This window comes from Lepisosteus oculatus, chromosome 26 (genome assembly GCF_040954835.1).
Source record: "Lepisosteus oculatus isolate fLepOcu1 chromosome 26, fLepOcu1.hap2, whole genome shotgun sequence".
NCBI classification, from domain to species: Eukaryota; Metazoa; Chordata; class Actinopteri; order Semionotiformes; family Lepisosteidae; genus Lepisosteus; species Lepisosteus oculatus.
This window is the reverse complement of record NC_090721.1, coordinates 11,554,600-11,575,955: the sequence shown is the minus strand read 5'-3', so window position 1 is coordinate 11,575,955 and position 21,356 is coordinate 11,554,600. Positions and strand designations below refer to the sequence as shown.

General features: G+C 39.3%; 1 long non-coding RNA gene across 2 annotated transcripts; it reads right to left on the bottom strand.

Annotated features, from left to right (window-relative positions):
* Nucleotides 1-3,249: 3,249 nt before the first annotated feature.
* On the bottom strand, nucleotides 3,250-14,569 carry LOC107079965 (uncharacterized). Of its 2 annotated transcripts, XR_011183748.1 has the most exons (4): nucleotides 14,470-14,569; nucleotides 13,904-14,301; nucleotides 5,955-7,140; nucleotides 3,250-5,854 (listed from the first exon to the last, which is right to left on the bottom strand). It is a non-coding gene; the product is annotated as an uncharacterized lncRNA (long non-coding RNA). The 2 variants fall into 2 exon arrangements; XR_001480859.2 differs by having other exon boundaries at nucleotides 3,250-7,140.
* Nucleotides 14,570-21,356: the final 6,787 nt, after the last annotated feature.

The following is a 21,356-nucleotide window of genomic DNA, read 5'->3' as shown; positions in this document are numbered from 1 at the left end:
TTACCGGTAACTCGCGGTATTTACCGGTAGCTTGCGGTAGACTGCGTACAGCGTACCGGAAAATAATGCGGTATCGCCAGCGCATTTTGAATGGCTGCATCTGTATAATGAAAGCAGCGGTCAGGGTAAAGTGCTGCCCTGGGCATGACAGCTTCTCTACAGGAATGTCCTCCCAGGAAGACCTGCCAGTGCCCTCTTACTCAGGGTGGAGACATTTTGCCAGGCTGACTTTCAACTTTGACTCAAAATAGGGTTCATGTGATCCTACAATTCCTGAATTCCCTGAGATGTGTGGCTTTATGAAGTTGATTCTTAATGAAAGAAGCTGATGTGTAAAACTGAGAATAAGAGTTTTGTTAAAGTAATGTTTGTTATTCTTTAATGCCAATGTAAAGATCAAATCAAATGATTTTGCCAGTTTAGCACAGGCATAATGTTCCTTTAGTACACTCATTACAGTCACTGTTATTTGTTTAAATTAGTCCTATGTTATAGAGTTAGGGAGCCGTGTGGAAATGTTGTGGGTACTGAACGTATCAATTTGTTTTAAAACCAGAAAAGCCGAGCTCAAATGAGTCATTGTGTTTCTTATTAAGAAAGTCCCGTTTTGTGTCCAATCTTCATTCAGGTATGTGACTGATAGTTTCCACTGTCTTGAAGTTCATGGTTCACTTGACACTTCACAAGTCTGAAGAAACTCCATTGACTTTCTCAGTGTTCTTGAGGATTTTGAAATTTGAATCAGGTCCCCACTTTTTCTTCTTTCGTTTCAAACCTAAACAATTCACTCATTTTGACCTGTCAGGTTAGGGCATTTTTTCATACTCTTGTACTCCTGTCAGGGAGGAAACAACAAAACAACAAAATAACAAAAGAGAACCATCAAAAACTAATAAACTGAAGGAAACATCACTTCACAGCTTTGCTTCAGTGTTAACCTCTTCCCTGAACTGGGAGCCTCACTCCAGCCTGATTTTCACTTTAGAGAGCATTGGCTTGACACACTGAAAGGGGATTTTAAACTCTGCAGGCCTGCATCACTCACACTTCACCCACCTTCAAGAAATCTCAAATGTTTTGATGATCTATTTACTATTTACCGAACATATGATATCAAAGCAGTACATTATTACTATACTGTATATGTACTATATAATAAGCGTGGTTAGTACTGTACGTTAGCACATTAGAACTGTAGCGCCCTCGCTGGGTGCCTTAGCGGATGCGCACCCGGGAAATGCATGTGCCACAGTGCAGCATGAGAACCGCTGCCAGGGGACTGTGGGTCCGCAGGCTGGCTGCTAGGTGACCCTGGCTGTGCAAATAGTGATTAAAAAGGGATATGTACAGTACATAATTGTGTTGTTGTTTACCTCTGTTTCTCCCTAAGAGTTGTTTGCACCCTAACCTTGTGTACCTGTTCCCATCGATGTCCTTGTGTGTTCAACCCTTGTTTGAGCCAGATTTTATGGTCTCTGTTGCCTGGTTGCTGGTGGACGGAGGTCTGGAAAAAAGAGAATGTAAGCTCCCCAAAAGCTTGTCCTGGTTATTTCCTGCACGAACCCCATAGTCACTACATTACTTAACACAGGATTGACAACCCCTGTTTGAAGGTGATTGGGGTAAGTATTTTCTGTTTGAGTAGGGAGCTGCATCTACAAGCATTGACTGCAAATAAATAGGTAACGATTAATTCTACACTGAAAAGGAGAAAGAAAAAACAACACTTTGGCAGTTTGCTTCAGGCATGAAGAAAGCTGGACAGCAGGTTTCTCTTTTTTACTTTTCAACATGGAATTAACCTTTACTTTTACCTATTACTTGTTGTCAGTAATCAGTTATTCTGTAAGCACCCTTCCAGTTCATAGTTCCCTAATAACACACATAGTTATCTCATGCCAGGTATTCACTAGCATTCTACAAGCAGAGTTAGTGAAATAAATTAGTGAGATAGATTTGAGGGCTGGCATTTTTTTATTTTTGGTTTCTACAGTGAGCAATGATACTTGTTCTCTAGGTGGGAATGATATTGAAGGGTTCTGAAACATTTAGTTGACTTGCGATAGTGTGGAAATGTTTGTCTTCAATTACACGAATGTAAGCAGTGAAGCATTTGAAGATCAGTGTGCTTGGCAGATCAGCTAGGTATTATGCAGCCTGGATTTCTAGGAAAGGCTGCAGAAACACAATGACCACACCAGCTCCAGCCAGCTAGGTGAATTCAGTGAATACTTGGCACACTATTCCAATTCTGTGGTCAAATTCAGAGGACAGGTTAGCACCAGTTGAGGAATAAAACAAGAAACGTTTAAAAAAAGAGGCTGTCATTCAGCCCAACTAGTCCATTTTCTAGTAAACTGATCCAATGATTTCATCCGAATTAATAAAGATATTTAATGTTCTCTAACAGAATACTGTATGAGCTCTGTTGTAGCTACAAAAGTGACTCTTTAGGTAAGCATTTTACATTATCTGCAAAGTATTTTGCAACTTTTTACTGTAAATCTGATATCTACTGTATTTGACAGATAATGGTAATGACAGAGTAAAACTTTGGAGAGCCTGTATCTTGCCCACTCTTAGGCTACCCTACAGCAACATATTGTGGGTCATATACATCAGTGTCAATAGAAACACATACAGTAAGGGGAGGCAGAACAGCAATCTGCTTGAAGTGGACATAAGAGAGAGGTAAGATAAGATAAGATCACTTTATTGGCCATATACAATTTCTTGTATTAGGAATTTGTCTTTTTGTATACCCCAGCTTGCTCTCCATGAGGCACACAGACAGGGAGAGAAGCTTGTGGTCAGAGCACAGGGTCAGCCATTGTACAGCGCCCCTGGAGCAGATGAGGTTAAGGGTCTTGCTCAGGGACCCAACAGAGTAGGATTCCTCTGCCGGCCGTGGGATAAGAATGGGCAACCTTCCAGCCATAGGTGCAGATCCTGAGCCACAGAGCCACCATACCACCCTACACTGGACATTTTTATGTTTTCATGCCCCGGAGGCTGCTGGGCCAGCCAACCCATTAGGACCACTAGGGTTCCCAGCATAGTCCAAGTGCTTTTTTATTGTACTTTAGTAAACCAAGCTTATTCTCTTGAATGACCATTTATGTTGCAAACTCAAATAGGAATGCATTTACATTGTATTTTCTGTCACTGATCTGTACAAATGTTACTATAAATTATAAAGTGACACGTGACATGTAAATTAAAGAAATTAAAAGAAAACACTGAAATGTCTTGATTTGATAACCATTTACTCTCTTTCCTATTATACTCCAAAGCCCAGATCCATCTGATTTCTTTGTGAGCTCACAGAGTGGTCAATTCTTTTGGTTCTCCCGAACGTCCATTACAAACTTAATTTGTTACCATAATTGTTTTTCTTCTTCAATTCCATGAAATTAAAAGTCTACTTTTTGTACTTTAAAATATAGATGTCAAAACAAAATAGCTACATTTTCAGTGGCAGATCTCATTCAGTTTCTACATAACAAAGGAAAAACTGAAATGAAAGAGTAGAAACATGGAAAATTTCAACAACTTTTGTACAGCAGCGTATGTATTATCCCTTTTATTTTTCTTTTATATTAGAAATGGTTGTTATATCATGTACCGAGTTTCTTTATATAGACACGACTTTACTGTATGCTGGTATAATGCAATATACAGTATGTGTTCTAAGTTGATATGTTTTCTGCTGGTTGTTTTGTTTAAAAGTGTCCTGGAATGAAGGGTGGCACAATGACACAGTAGCTATTACTGTTGCCTCACAGCCCTGGAGCCCTGGATTCAGTTCTTGGGATGTTATACTCATGGAGTTAATATGTTCTCTGGGTACTCTAGTTTCCTCCCACAGTTCAAAAACATACTGTATTGATAGGTTAATTGACCTTTGAAAAAACTGGCCTTGGCATGAGTGTGTACGTCCTGCGACTAGCATCCAATCCAGGGTGTATCCTGCCATGTGCCCATTGCATGCCAGAATAGTCTACTCCTGTATTGGTTCACGCACTTAGATAATCGATGGATTCCTGGAATGACACCTGTGGGGGTACTGAGAAAAGCCTGTTATACAGAATTAACCAGATACTCAATATCCATGGCTAACATCGTAATAATTGTAGCCTAATTGGGGTTCCTTAATTTTGGAATTAAAATTTATGAGGCACAACGAATACTGTTATACAGACTATAGAGTTCATCATGTAGCATATAAAAAAGTGTGCACTTGGTTCTGGCTACAGTAAAGATGGCAAAGTTTAAAGTCGTACTTATTGACACCCCCAATCAACTTTGTAAAGCCAATGCTGTAACCCTACTGTACTACAGATGCTACAGTACTTGAACTTCAGTCTAAACTTAAAAACTTTGGTGTGATATTTGAGTCAGGCTTGACAATCGACCCACATGTGCAACATATTTTCAAAACATCATTCTTTCACCTCAGAAATATCACCAGACTACATCCTATATCATCGCAAACTGTTGCTGAAAAGCCAATCAACACATTTGTCTTCTCCTGAATTGACTAATGAAATGCTCTACTTGCTGAATCCACATTGAACATACGCCAGTATCTCCAGAATTTGGCAGTCAGAATCCTGACCAGGTCTACAGCAAGTGATCACATTACTCCTATTCTGGAGTCCTTGCACTGGCTTCCTCTGTTAAGAGCGCGTATTACAGAATAAAGGGGATCCTGGGTGGAGAAAATAGATTAAAGTTAGAGTATATACCAGCAGCCGAAATCCAAAAGACGTAGTCGATTATCTTGCTCGGATCCTTTTTGATTCTCTGAGGAGAAAGAACATATCCTAGGAAGGGAATCGTGGATACATGAAAAATACATTTTTCAAGTTTAACATTTAATCTGTTCTTGATAAGACGGGAAAGGACGTCTTGGCCATGAACGAAGTGATCTTGAAAGCTGTTGGAAAAAATGTAAATCATAATTTAAAGAAATTGACACAAATCTTTGTATGATATCACGGAAAACATTGTTCTTAAAATTCTGAAAAACTGCGGGAGCATTACCCAGATATTCAAACCAAATATTTGCTGTGTCCATGGGTTGTGATGAAGGCGGTTTTCCATTCGTCACCCTACCTGATACAAATGAGATTGTATGCTTCACGTAAATCTAATTTAGTGAAGATGGTGGCGCTGTGTATAGATTCTAGAGCAGCAGTAATTAAGGGTAATGGGTATCGATTCTTAATGGTAATTTCATTAAGATCGCGGTAATCTCCATCCTTTTTTTTAACAAAAAACAAGCTAGAGGGTGAATAATGCCAGCTTGGAGTGATTCCTGGTTATACTCTTCCAATGCACGTGATTCTGTATTTGACAGTGGGTAGATTTTCCCCTTTGGAGGAAGAGTGTTGGGAAGGAGGTCAATAGGACAGCCATAAGGACGATGAGGGGAGGGTAGGGTTAGGGATTTTTGTTTATTGAAAGCTTCCAAAAGAACACTAATAATGTGGAACTCTAGACACTTCAGATTAGAGAGGTCTCTGAAGCCTAGCTTTAAAAGCAGACGGCAGCAATGAGATAGACAATTACAACCTCAAGATAATAGTTCATTACGTGACAAAGATATTTGGGAATCATGCTGATGTAACCAAGGGTACCCCAAAAGGAGGGGGTGTGAAGGGGACTCCAGAAGAAAAAAACTGTATATTTTGAGATACTGCAGAATGAGTGAGGTGGTCTGCCAGGAAATTGGGCCTGAAGAAATGGAAGAGCCGTCAATAGTCTGGACCCAGAGAGGTGGATTAACTGGGAGTAGAGGGACATTCCAGGACAAAGGATGAGTCTAAGAAGTTCCTGGATGCTCCAGAGTCTATAAAGGCAGAGAGGGGCAGATGATTATAATTCCAGGAGAGAGTGGCCAGAAGATAGAGTGAAGTTGGAGTATTGGTAATGAATGGAGATATACTCACCCCTGATTGTAAGGTAGGCTGGGAATGTTGCCTTCTCTGAGGTTTGACAGGAAGCCCAGAAATTTGACAGCAATAGAGGCAACGACCCTCCAAGTGATGTCTGGTCTTCTCCTCTGGAGTGAGTCTAGAATAGGCTATTTCTATTGGTTGTTGAGGGGACACATAAGAAGCCGAAAAAGTCTGTGATGCTGTGAAATTCCATGACCGTGATATTTCCAGTCGCTTTTCGCGAAACCTGTTATCCAAGTTGATGATCTGAGTGATTCCTTCCTCAATGGTTTTACTAGTAGGAGGCAAGACAGTTAAATGATCTTTTAATTTCTCTGATAAGCCTTGTCGGTATTGAAAAATAAGAGCTTCCCAATTCCAAGATGTCAATGCTGCTAGAATGTGAAACTAGGCTGGGATCAGGTCGATTGAAGACGGTTCTAAGGTATTCTTGAAAAAGGCCAAAGTCATGAACCATGAGTGTATCTTGCTCAATTAAGGAGGTAGCCCAATCCAATGCTCAACTGGTGAGCAAAGAAACCATAAAGGCAACCCTTTCTTAAAGGCTGTCCGATTGGAGTTGAAAAAACAAAGTACATTGTGCCAAAAACCACGGCATTTAGATAAGTCTCCATCAAATCTTTCCAGGGTGACAGGAGGAATAGGTGGAGAGGAAGGGCTTGGTATATGAATGGGGGGGAGGGCAGTGGAGGAGCGGGAGGGGTGGAACGGTCCTGTGGGGCTTAAGCCAATTGTAAGTCTCACAACTGTCATGATAATTGGCGTAATTCAATTCAATTTATTTTCATATAGCACCTTTCACAACAAGGTTGCCCCAAGGTGCTTAACAATGCAAGTGACCATACATGTTGTGAATACAGAACAGAAAAGACCAGAAGACAACAGAGGAGAGGAACCAAAAACCTCTGAGTCAGGACAAAAAAAACTCTAGGGGTCCAAGGTCAGCTGGCTGCCCAACCCCTTTGGACATGCTAACATTATAAAATTTTTAAAAAGAAATAAATGAATGGGGGTATAAATCCACCCATCCACCATGTCTTCTGTATGTCAGTACTCCACGCAGATCTCTGTAGACCAGCAAAATCTTCCTACACGATAGCTATATCCATGATGTCCCTCTTGGATCTATGGCGGCGATGCAGCATCCAACTCAGGTAGTGCCCAGCCCAGGTGCCATCTGGACATGTGAGGAGGAGAATAGGATAGTTTGGTCAGAACAGATGTATCTGCCTGGTAGGCCAACATGGAGACACACAATGGCATGTACAGAAGCGCCAGCGGCCATAGTTGCACCAGGCTATGATGTAAGGTGTGAGTAAGCTAGTCTGAAGTAATAGGTTTTCGACTGGATTTGAATACTGAAATTGACTCGGCATCGCAAATACGGGGTAGGAGACTGTTCCATAAGCTAGGGGCCCTGTAACTAAAGGCTTTACCACCATCTGTTTTTTTATTAATGCATGAAATAAGAAGACCTGCATTCTGTGATCTAAGCAGGTGACCTGGATGGTGTACATTAATAAGTTCCATTAGATAGACAGGTGCCAGACCTCCGAGAGTAAAAGTAAGTAAAATAATTTTGAAGTCTGCCTTGTACCTGACAGGAAGCCAATGAAGAGAGCTAAGTATGGGGGTTATATGGTCGTACTTTCTGCTCTTGTAACAACTCTAGTTGCTGCATTCTGAATTTGCTGTAAGGTGTTGAAAGAGTGATAGGCGATCCTTGATAGTAGGGCATTGCAGTAGTTTAACCTGCTGTATACAAGACCATTTATTAATTTCTCTGTGTCTTGAGTGGAGAAAAACTGCATTAGTTTTGCAATATTTCTTAACTGTAGGAAGCATGTTTTCGATACTGTTTTAACATGAGAGTTAAATGAGAGCCTTGTGTCTAATATGACACCTAGGTTACGTGCTGAGTCTTTGAGGCAAATTTTTAAATTCTTTGAGTTAAGTGCTGAAGTTATAGTAGACCTATCAGTATTGTTGCCTCCAAACAACAGAACATCAGTTTAATCAGAGTTAAGTAACAAAAAGTTTTCACACATCCAAGTCTTTACGTCATGAATGCAATAAACTGAAGTGATAATAAAGTGATAAAAAGAATTGTCACTAGGTGTAAAAGAAATTTATATTTGAGTGTCATCAGCATATGAATGAAAATTAATATAAGTAATATTTCATTGTCCCTTGAGGGAATTTTTTTATGGACACCCAGCACTCCTGTACATTTAAATAGAATAGAATACAAAAAAAGAGAGAAGAAAAACATTGCACATTTTAATATTACAAAAAATAAGAACAATATTGCACATTATACTATTACAAAAAAGTTTTTGAAAATATTGCACATCATTCTATTGCACATGTACAGTATAGCACATAACGTAACATTAACAACACATCACAAAAACATATTGCACTCAAGTGGGTTGTAAGAGTCAAAATTGTGTTTATCCTTGACATTTGCGTTGACAGCTTTAATGGAGAGTGGAACACAGGAATGTTTGTATCTGCTTGAGTTACATTTGGGAGCCCTAAAACATTTGCCAGAAGGAAGAAGTTTATATTCAGAGTTGAGGATGTGGGAAGGATTTGATATAATGTTTCCTGCCTGTTTGATTAGGGATTTTTCAGATTGTCTACAGGGAGAGGTTCTGTTTCACTCCTATGACTTTCAAAGCTGTCTGGATGAGGCAGATAATTTACGATTTAATATGAACTGATAGATAACCAAACCACACTGAAATACCATAGCTGATAATGCTCTCGATTACAGAAAGGTAGAAGAGTAGCATTACTTCCTGTCAAACCCCAAACACTCTTAGTCTTAACAGGAAATATAAGTGCTGCTGAACTTTGGCACAAACACTCTCAACATAAGTAGACCAGCACAGGTTACAGTCTACTGTATATGTACACCTGAGTATTTATATGAGTCAACCTGAGTGATAAGTTACTACCTGTGAGTGATCACCAACTGTTCTGGGATCAAAAACTATTTCTTTTGTTTTATTAACATTCAAAATTAGGCTGTTGTTGTCACACCATTGCACACATTTTTGGATTTCTGACATGTACACAGATGAGCTGCTACCTCTATGCATTAAGCCAAGAACAGCTGTATCATCTGAGAATTTGAAAATGAAGTTGCTTTGACTACTGCTTGTACAATTATTTGTATAAAGTATGAACAGAACTGGAGAGCTCACCCAGCCCTGAGGGGCACCTGTGCTAGTAGATTGTGACTCAGAAAGAGTTTTGTTGACCCTGACATACTGTATGCAGTTTGTTAAAAATGAATGTTACCATTTTATAATGTTATGGTTAACAGACATTTGCTTCAGCTTACTAATCAATAGATGGGGGTGCAGCAAATTAAATGCAGAGCTGAAGTTCACAAACAGCATCCGAGCATAGGCATTGGGGTCCTCTAGGCATTTTAGAATAAGATGCTGTTAATTGCATCATCGGTACCCCGCCAGTGTTTATATGTAAACTGATGTGGATCCAGTACAGTGTTCACTTCTGAGCACAGCACGGATACCATAATCCTCTCAAAGCATTTAATCACAACAGACATCAGTGCTACCGGCCTGTAGTCATTGTTATCTGAGGGACAGGGCTTTTTGGGTATTGGCACGATGATTTCTTTTTTCCAGAGCACTGGAGCAGAGTGAGAGTCAACTGACTTCTGAAAGATAGGACACCATGCTGGTGTTAATTTCTCTGCACAGTTTTTTAAAAGAGAGGCAGTGATGCCATTAGTGCCTGTTGCCTTTTTTGCAGATACAGTATGTGTCTGAAAGATTGTGTGGTCATCTGCAGACTTATTACAAGCCTACCAGCACTACTGTCAGCTGTAAATGTATCTAACATACTGTCACATGCACCAGAGAAGTCTCGTGTCTCAAACCTCAAAAGTCATTCAGGTCGTTTGCTTTAGCCAGCTCATCCATTGTATGGAAGCTCTTGAATTGAAAAATTCATGTCAATATGTTTTCATATTATCCTACCTAGTGGCAGTATGTAGAGAGAGAGAAATAGCAATATTGGTCCTGGCACTGATCCCTGTGGTACCCCAAATTGAACTGGTGACATTGACAAAGCAGTACAATTATTAGATATTTGAACATAACGAAAAAGATTAGTTAAATGAAGTTAACCACTTAAGTACGGTTCCACATAAGCCAACCTCAAACCCAAGCTTATGTAACAAAACAGAGTGTTCAACTGTGTCAAAGGCATCACTAAGATCTAGAAGCACAAGCACTGTTGCATTCTCCACATCAATAGCTAACAGAAAATCATTTTTTAGACTCTTGTTAATGCAGTTTCAGTGCTGTGGCCTGGGGGGAAACCAGACTGGAATTTCTCAAGTATATTATTTGAGTCCAAATACGATTGAAGTTGGGCCACAACTATTCTCTCAAGAATTTTAGATAGAAATGGGACGTTTGAGACAGGCCTGTAGTTGTTAAGAACTAGTGGATCCACATTTGGCTTCTTAAGGAGTGGTCTAACAACCGCTACCTTAAATTGATCAGGTACAACGCCTGATGCAAGGGAAGTTTTCATCATAATAATTATAGGTCCTGCCAGTACTTCAAGGGAATCTTTGACTAGCTGAGTAGGAATGGAATCTAGCGGACAGATGGTTGACTTAGTCCTAATAATTAATTTCTTGAGTTCCCTTTCATGAACTAATTGAAAAACACTAAAGAGGTGCTCATATTGTTTCTGTACCAGACTTATTTGATTGTGTTTGAAGTCTGATGGTGTTCATTTTATTGTTAAAGAAGTTAATGAAATCATCACTACTAAAGTTTGATGGTGCTATAGAATTGGTCTTATTTGTCTGATTGGCTATTGTCTTAAATAGGCAGTGAGGGTTATTTGTATTGCTTTCTTTAAGTTCAGAGTAGCAAGCTGAACGAGCTCTTCATAGGGCTTTCTTACATTGTTTCAGGCTATCAGTCCATGCTGACTTTAATACTTGTAGACCAGTAGACCTCCATTTGCGCTCTCATTTGCAGCACTCGTGTTTAAGGGATCATGTGTGATAATTTAACCATAGAGAGTGTCTAGTGGTTTTGACTACCTTAGTCTTTAATGGGGCAGTTTCATCAAGGGCCTGTCTGACCACTGTATTATAGTTATGTGTGATTTCATTAACATTATTACTGGAGATAAAGCTAGCATTGTTCATCGTGTTCATGAAATTTAATGAAGTACCCCCATTGATGTGTCATGTTGTAATCGTCTTCTCCTTGGCAGCTATCAAGGGCAGCTGAATCTCAAAAGTAATTAAAGAGTGGTCAGAAAAAGAGTTATTGATGGGATGGACCAGTACATGATGAATATCAGCTCTATGAGTGATAATTAAGTCTAATGTATGCTCGCATATGTGTGCTGGTCCTGTTATATGTCGACTACAACCTACAGAGTCAAGGAGAGACAAGAAAACTTTACTGAAAGTGTCTGTCTGTATGTCCATATGTATGTTAAAGTAATCTAATATCACAACTTTGTCTAAATTAATAACTAAATCAGAGAGCAGTTCACCAAATTCAGCAAGAAACAATGCATATGGTCCTGGGGGTCTGTACACTAAAATAATGTATGTAGATGATTTGGGTGTCATTTTAAGAGGCATTGCTTAAAATGGGTGAAAGTTATTAATAGTTTTTAATTAAATTCTTACAAACTCACTGAAGATGGCTGCTAGGTCACCTCCATGCCCTGAGCAACAAGCTTGCTGTAAAAAAGTATAGCCATTAGGTGAGGCTTCAACTAAAGGAATAGTGTCAGTGGGTCTAACTCAGGTTTCTGTTACTAGGCAATGGTCAGAGTTGGTGTCAAGCACCCTATCATTAACCAGAACTGATTTGCTGCCTAGTGAGCAAACATTTAACAGTGAGCATTTTATGGTAGTTTCTTGTTTTTTCTGATTAAGGTTTACCAGTGGAATGGAGATTAAATTGTCAACACAAAAGCCCCTAAAGGAACGCCTGAATTATAATCTAGGTCTAGTGATAGTTGCAATACTATTCACACTCATATTCTGGATAGTTATGTGATTGATGGGATGCCGTGTGGTAGAGAACCTGGGTCGGAACAGGAGGTGAACTAGAGGTGGGAGTACACAGTACGCGATTTAAGATCACATGGCTGAGGCCTGGGTGGTACTCTTACTAGTCAAGCAGGCAGCTTCTCTGCTATATTTTGGGATAGAATTAATGATCCCCTCTGGTTAAGGTGAAGACCACCCCGTTTATAAAAGCCAATGCGTGTACAGTAGTTGCATGACGGCTTGAGACCATTGATGAAGAAGTCCATGCATTGAGTCTAACTCTGCTTATATACTTACGGCTCAGTATTATGTTACGCTCTGTTAAGAGCGCATATGATAGAGTAAAGGAGATCCTGGGCGGAGTATCGAAAAATAGATGAATGTTAGAGTAAAAGACGCAGTCGATTATCCTAGTCAAGGGGTCCAAGTGCCAGAACAGGAGGGAAACAGAAATGTCCAACCCAGGAACCAGAAGTCGTAATGAAAAATCCAAGTCCGAGGGTTCAAGTACCAATGAGGAGGAAAACACAAATGCCGAAACCAAGAGCCCAAATCCAAAAGACGTAATCGAGAATCCAAGCCGGGGACTTAAAATATCCAAAAAACCATAGAGAAAAACAAACGCCGAAACCAAAAGGCCGCAGTCAGGAAAATGAAGTACTAAACAATGAAAGCTCTAAGAAGGAAAAAAAACAATACTGAACAGTGAGAGAAGTGCCAGAGATTACAAAAATAGGAAGAAGCCGGAGGTGTGGTGCTGAACAGGTAAGGTGATAAGTTAAGTGTCTAGGCGAGGTCTACGCCTTCTTAAAGGGACAGAGGAGGGATTACGTAAAGCTGAGGATATATTGCAATGTATTTAATTTTGGTTAAGGTGGTTTTCAGTAGTTCATCATCACCAACTTTTTTATAATAAAGATACATTTTCAAAAGTAGTTCAAGTAAGTTGATGCGTCACCATCCATAGGCTGCAAAGGAACAAATAAAGGTTTATTCCATGCTGATTCCATGCTTCAGGTGTGGCCTGAAGAAGGCTCCACAGCCAAAATGTTGTGTTTCTTTTCTTCTCTCTTCTGCATGGAATAAACCTTTTAGACCTTTTAAAACTTTTAGAAACTGAGACTTGAAAAAATGTATGTGTCTTCCAGAACTGCATTTAAAGGGCACACATTGCCCTTTATTCATGAGATTTTTTTGGATCCATCCATTCTGTACATGTGATTCCTTGATGCTTAATGGGGTGTTAAATTGCACTTAAACAATTTAAAATCTACTGAAAGAGCAAAAAAATATAAGGCTTAGTAAATTCAATTTTTATCCAAAACCATCTGTAACCTTGGAGTCACCCTACATTATAATTAATAAATGCATTATTTATTAATACTTGATAAATGCATTAAAGATGAACAACATGCAAATTGTATTTCAAAAACAAGGCTCAGTACTAAGATTAAATCTTATTTAGTATTTTCATAACTTTAGTCATGTATAATGACTCTGCAAAGTATATTTTTCCTCCACTTTTTCAATTATGTTATATTCTGTTATCCCTTTCAAAAGTTCTGGGTGAATTTCACAAGGACAAGCTAGGAATAAGCACATCATAGCTTTACAGTGATATTTACAGCACATTCCAGCAAAACAAAAAAAAATGGGGAGAAAAACTGCAATCTTAGCAAAAACAAAACGTATTGTAGAAATATAAATGTATTGGGAAATGTAAATGTAATATACACAGTACAGTGTTACAGTACATCAATATACTGTAAATAGCAACATTGAGTAAAACAGGCAATGCCAATAACATGTGCTGGAAACAGATTTTAAATTTTGCTTTTTTATTTTAAAGTTATTTAAACATACTTACTGGTTGTCTGTTCACAGGATAGTTTCTGAGGTTTGATTTCTGAGCCAGAGCAGCTTTTGTACAGCTAGGGAGGTTTTGTACAGCTGTGTTTCACTGTGTGAGAGGTCTTGCTTCATGCTGTTGACAATAGTAATCTCCTGCATCTTCTGCCTGGATGCTGCTGATTGTTAAATTGAAATCAAAGTCATATCCAGATGCTGAGAACCTGTCAGGAACTCCAGTGAAGCGTTTGGGACCTTCATAAATCAGAAGTTTAGGTTCTTGTCCAGGTCTTTGGTGGTACCAGGCCATGTCATCATCTATCGCTGTCACAGATTTACAGTTGATTTTCACTGTGCCTCCCAGTGGAGCAGACAGAAATGTTGGAGACTGAGTGACCACAATTTCACCTCTTGACTCTAGAGAAAAAATGACCAAAGTGAGAGAAATCAAGGTGAAAACAGGAATCTCCCAGCCTGTCTGCTAGCATCAAGAACACACACAGAAACATTAGGTTCACTATATTTTTTAAAATCCATAGAATCCATAGTGACCAGCTCTAATCAAGGAGTAACAAGACCTCTTACCTTGAGCAAAGAGCACTAGCGTGCAGACGATCATCCCCAGTGAAGCCATGTCATCTGTGTGTCTCAGTGACTGTAACAGGGAAGGACTGTCAGCTTTAAATCCTCCTGAGCAATGCAACAGAGCAGTGATTACTGCTTCTGTTTAGAGCAGTGAGGCAGCACAGGTATGCAAAGCACTTTCCTGTATACAAATCCTGTCACAGACAATTAGAAGAACTCTGAGCTGTGTTCACAGCTGTAGCCTGGTATAGTGGGATAGTTATACTCACAATCTACCACTGCTCACTAATTAAACAATATCGCTGACTTGTTACTCCTCATTTTTTAAAACAACTGGTCTTGCATTACATTATATTAAGGGTTGCTCTGTCCTTGGAATGGAAATTAATGAGCATTTTTTAATACATTATTATGCTTTATTATTTTGCTTTGTAAATGTTGCAGATTTTAAAAATATAATGTATATCACTACAGATGCAGCCATTCAAAGTGCGCGGTACAGACACCGCAGTACAGATACCGCAGGTATGATGACACGCGATACCGCGGTACGTGATTGGTTGACCGACAGGGGCACTCGTGGTCCGTTGGTCTGTCGTAGAAAGACTTACTGTAAACGTCTTTACTGTGCCCGTTGTAGATATTGAATTTTGAAGGGAAATCTTAGTAGCTGAGCATAAAAAGAATAGGAGCATACTGTAACGCGTGTGAAGGCCATAAACGATATTAATTTTGGAACGTAAACATACAGTATATGGCTGGTCTTGGTACTTTAAAGAAAAAAATACACACCAGTATTCCATTTCTCCCTAAACATTGTAAGCTTCGAAGTCTTTAACTAACGTGATACCGGAGTCAACAAGCATACTTTTAGAATTTGATTAAAATGGAATATAATATGGAATCGCATATCTAAAGAATTTAATAACGGTATGGTTATATCCATGTACTGCGGCAGGTCTGTGTAGGGCTGTTTCGCCTGCCTGATCATGCGAGCTGTCTTGTAGCCTACTGGTCTAGGTGCGTGACTACCAACTGGCAGGTTGTGTGTTCGAATCCAGCTGGTGCTGGACTTTTATTTTAACAAACATTTCTTCGAAAAAATAGGTAAGTGATATTATGGACAATCAATTGACTTTTATATTTTGAACATATCTTCCCTTCTGATAGCGGTTCCTGCTTCTATTGTGTGTGTGTGTGCAACAGTAAATTTTTATACAGAAATGGAGGCTGGACAGTATGCGTTACAATATAAACATTTATATTGATTTAAATCGTGTTCGGATTTAAATCGCAAACGCGTGTTTAATTATGTGTTTTTTAATCATGATCAGGCTAATGCATTTCTACATTTTCTGTATGAACCAGCTTAGAGGTTCATACAGAAAGACAGCTTGTGTTTAAATTGAGTGTAAGGTCTTCCAATGAAAGGCGGGTGCCTTTTGCCGAAGTCGGGAGACATTGGGGGCTTGCCACACCCGGACTGTTAAACCAATGCATTAGCACGTCATTCCCGCATTCGGGAATGTAAGTCAGAGAAAGACAGTCTCACGTTTGATAATTATATTTTCTTTCTTTTCTTTCTTTCATTATTTCTTCGTAGCCTGCAGAGCACACACCGCCTCAGGACACTCCATCCCGGCCTCTCAGTTCACCACCGCGCAGGAATCTGTTGATGCTGTCCCTGCCGGCTATCTCCCCCCAGGAAGCACAGCGGAATTCACAGATGCCAGTGGGACGAATAATTCTCCCAGATGTCCAACTGCTACCCATCACCCAGGAGATGGAGGGGGGGTTGTACTTGCAGTGCATCGGCATAGACGGGAAAGCAAGAGCCGACCGCTACGCCGCCCTCGTGTTTCGAAATCTTGTGACTTTTGAAATTTACTGGGGGTGGACCACGTCTGTAAATTTCGATGGGTCCAAAGGCAAAAGTGCCTTGCAATCTCCGGGAAACCATTAGTATGATGGTGAATCGGAGATTCTCAACCCTTGCTGCGGAGAGTTCGTGATCGGATCAACGAAATGCTTCGGAGGAGGAGGCGGTCTTTTCCTCTTGTCTAACAGTCTGTCCACAAACAAAACATTCCTGTTAGACAAGAGGAATTGAAAAAAAAACAATGTTGTCAATGAAAACCGGTGTGTGTGTCTCTCCCTGCTGGATGTCCCTCTCACAAACTGCTGAATGAATAAAATAATTTTATTGAAAACGAGTTTGCGATTGTCTGGTCTTTAAATTCTGGAGATACGCGATTCCATATTATATTCCCTTTTAATCAAATTCTAAAAGTATGCTTGTTGACTCCGGTATCGCGTTAGTTAAAGACTTCGATGCTTAAAATGTTTAGGGAGAAATGGAATACTGGTGTGTATGTTTTCTTTAAAGTACCGAGACCAGCCATATACTGTATGTTTAAGTTCCAAAATTAATATCATTTATGGGCTTCACACGCGTTGCAGTATGCTCAGGCACTAAGTAAAAGGAGATGCTTCGTATTGCTTGACTAATTTTAAAAACTAAGTTATAAATATAAAAATTGCAGGCGCTGCTCTGGTGCGTCGGCTCCTACACAGTGCCTGTCTGCCGTAAGCGTTACAATATACATACAGTACCCAACACTGCTTGTACCCATCTGTCATGCAAATAAAACACCTTGAATTGAATTGAATTGAGGGGAGAAGGGGGGGATACTAAAGCCAATACTGGCTCAATGGGCTTTGACGTGCTAATGTGTTGGTTTAACGGTCCGGGTGTGGCAGGCTTCCAATGTCAACTCGACTCGATTAGAAGACAATGAACGTATTTTAGCCCTAAATGAATTAATAGTAAACATGGTTTACATAAAATACATTTTTCCAAGAAAGTTTATAATAATACGATCTATAGTTGAAATCTGAGCCTACTTTAAAAATAAAGGAAAAGCATTTTCAGAGAGCAATCACGCTGTGTTTATGTAGAAAAAGTGATTAGGTTTATGAGCAATCTAATTACCTATTCGCTTAAAACGCTATATAAAATAAAGTTTATTTAGAGATGAATGATCAGTGTCGCAGTTTAAATATTGTGAGTCAGGAAACTAACACAGCGCCACCGGATTTAATAACGCAATAAAAACGCTATAAAATAATGTGACACAGTACAGCACAGTACAACAATACTGACCATGACTTTAGAAGCATAAATTACCTTACACTCAATTTAAACACAAGCTGTCTTTCTGTATGAACCTCTAAGCTGGTTCATACAGAAAATGTAGAAATGCATTAGCCTGATCATGATTAAAAAACACATAATTAAACACGCGTTTGCGATTTAAATCCGAACACGATTTAAATCAATATAAATGTTTATATTGTAACGCATACTGTCCAGCCTCCATTTCTGTATAAAAATTTACTGTTGCACACACACACACAATAGAAGCAGTTATTAAATTCTTTAGATACGCGATTCCATATTATATTCCCTTTTAATCAAATTCTAAAAGTATGCTTGTTGACTCCGGTATCACGTTAGTTAAAGACTTCGAAGCTTACAATGTTTAGGGAGAAATGGAATACCGGTGTGTATTTTTCCTTGTGATATTTTAAGCTCTAGTTGAATGATAGGTGTCGCATTTTAAATAATTTTCGTAGCTAGAAATTATGAAATGCCCTGTTAAAAGCAAGGAAGTTTTTATGCCCCGTTGAAGTAAAACAAAATGCCTGACAAAGTATGGCTTGGACAGATTCCAAGTGCTTGTACAAATGTGCTAAAGAAATTATACTTTGAGTATACAGCTTGTCTGAGTAATATCTTCAGTAAAGGCTTTGATGCATAAATATTTCTGATAAAGGTAGGTTGTGTACTTCTGTCCAACTGAGCAATCTTGCTTTCATAATATATACCAACATTTTAATGACTGATGATTAACATGCTGTAATACACAGTTCAAAATTAAAGGCTCAAATGCTGTACATGAGAGGTTAAGCTCCCCCTGGCGGTTTTACAAGGCGACGCCGGATAGTTAGTCACGTGACACACGTGACACGCGTGATACCGCGTGATACTGTGACACGCCCACCGGGGTATGCCGTGAAATACCTCACCCATTTTGAATGGCTGCATCTGTATATTAAGATCAAGTGACATGGACATTATGATTTCACTTGGCTAGCTTCTTCGGGGAATTTTAGGATCAAGGTAAAAAGAACAGTACCTCTGTACAGAACATTACAGTTGCCAGGAAATCCATGTGGAATGACTAAGACAAAATGTTAATAATTAACTAATTAAACAGATAAAATTGTAGAGCTGCTGAATCGCAGTAAGAAGTTACTGTTGTTACATTATAGTTGCTGCTATAGTTGCTTGTAGTTTATCCATCCATTTTTTACCCATCACTGCTTCAACCAGGGTTGTGACTTATAGGTTATGAGTAAAAGAATTTGCTTTTAGGATAAACTTTTATTTTACGTCAAAATTAGTCACAACTTACTGTTACTGATTACTTCTCAGAATTATTTTTCCTCAGCTAGATTTCAGTTTTTAAATGTGACTTTTATCCCTCTTGTGGCTGTAATGCATCAAAATTTTAAAATACTTTCCCCAATTCTATCAATGGTACCTAACCATACAGTAGTAAAATATTTTGGGATGTATCTGAAAACCTTTTTTTAAATGTGAAGTTTTCCACTTTGTACAAACCTTTAGTTCAAGATTTGTTTTACTAGCATTTATTAAATACAAATTGTACAGCAGTTTAATCACATGTTTTTCACCCAGGTTTAAGGGAAAATTGAGAATAGATGTATGTTCCTGGCTAGCTAAAATTTATATATGGCTCAGGAGTCTTTCTCCTTCTCATAGTTTTCATGTTCTCACCACTACTCCAACAAGGCTGTTTTGTAACTTCACTTGCAATCTTCAGCTTTGCTGACTGCTCCTGCAGAGGGCTGCTGTGCCACATACTTTGTGCTGCCTGGTCACAGCCCTATTGAGCGGAGCACCATACTGTATACAGAGAGAACTGCACCTGACAGCCTATAACACTGCAGCATCAGACTCATTAAGAATAGACTGAAAATAAATCAAATTACTGTCCTGCTACCATTTCTGAACCACTTGACTTTTGAACCCCCCATGCAGCATGTACTGTATGGTGCCTTTAGGCATAAGGACATTTTTTTGGATTGTTTTTTTACGCCTCAGAACAAAACCACACATCCAGTATCTGCTTCACAGGCAAAAAAATACTCTTGGAAAATGGTGACTAATAGAGAATATTCCTCCAACTGTGGTAAAACCTGGTGAGTGCTTTCAGACTAATAAGGGAGGGTAAAGTTCTGTGCCAGTATTCAATGTTGTGAAAAACTTGATATACATAAAACAAAGACAAAATGAACGTTTTTTATGCTCTGTGTCTCTGCAAGCCCCTTCAATGTTGAGACTAGAAATAATAAGCAGGAGTTCCGTTGACTTCGCAGGACGTAAGGATAGGGAGGCTGACTAACTGGGGCAGAGTCACCTCAGGAGACAGGAATCCTAGAGAGCAGCTAGGTATCTGGGAGTGTCTTTTCCCTGATGGCACCAAAAAGACAACAATTTGTTTTCTGCAGGCTCCAGGCTGTAATCTCACCATTAAGAGATCCTACTCAGAACATCTCTAAAACAGATATGAAAATAAGAGAACCTATTCATCTATTCAAATAAAGCAAAATAATAATGCATATGCATTATTTAGAGGGTGACTGTAGAGGGAGAATAACCAACTAGGCCAAACGAATGAAGTCCATTTTCTACTTGAGTAAGAAAACGTTTGTCAGAAAGCAGTTGTTGTGACCAGGAATGTGCTTTCTGTCTACCCTTAAACTGACTGGTGTTGGAGGAGGATCTGAAAAGGTGCTAACTGTAGGCAGGAAGAGTAACAGAATATAAGGATCTGTGTGTAATTAAGACAGTTATTTCTCATTAGTGTATTCTTCTGCACACTTAATACTTAAAGAAATTGTGTTTAAACCAATAATTGCCAGTTAGACAAACGCATATTTTAGGTCCAGTTTAGGACCAGTATATGTTTAAAATTAAGATTTTTATCCTTCATGAACATTTACATACAAGAGAGAATAGTATGCCTTGCACTGTGGAATTGTCACATAGATTATCTATAAATACAATACAACAGGTATTTGTCTCTTTGCTCATATACAGCATTTAATCACCACTTAAAACATTCCTTACACAACAATCTGTGGGTTCTGAATGAGGGGCACAAGATGATCAGAATTGCAAATCCAATAGATGAGGCTGTGGATGACCCTAAAGTATTTATTGCTATATTTGACTGCTTATTCTGAGACCCTGTCTCTAAGCTCCAGCATTGACTACATGGGACAATGGTACACAGTGCCTCTTATTCCATCGCTCTTAGAAAAGATCAGTAAAGCTAAACTTTTCACTAAAATGAACCTGAGGGTGGCCTACAATCTCATCTGGATCCGAGACATTGGGTGTAAGTTAAGTTGGAAAAAACTGAGGTGGCCTTCCTGGGGCACATAATCTCCTCATCGAACCATGATATGGACCCTGAAAAGATTGCAACAGTGCTGGATTGGCCAGCACAGTCTACAGTACCTTGTTCACTGGAGCACCTCTCAGTCCTTTCCTTTCCAGGCAGGTACCCAAATGTCCTATTAATCTAATACTATTTATTCCCAAGATCCCACTCTGGAAGTGCTCTTAGTCATTAGTCTGCATCAATCTGACCACAGACAGTGTTCCTGAGTGATCTTGCCTACAAGTGCCAGCTTGTATTCCAGATCCTGAAAAAGACTTTGCTCCCTATACCTTGAAGCACTTCCAGACACTCCAAGTGGCTTTTTTCAGCCTGCCTCTAGAAGCCAACTTT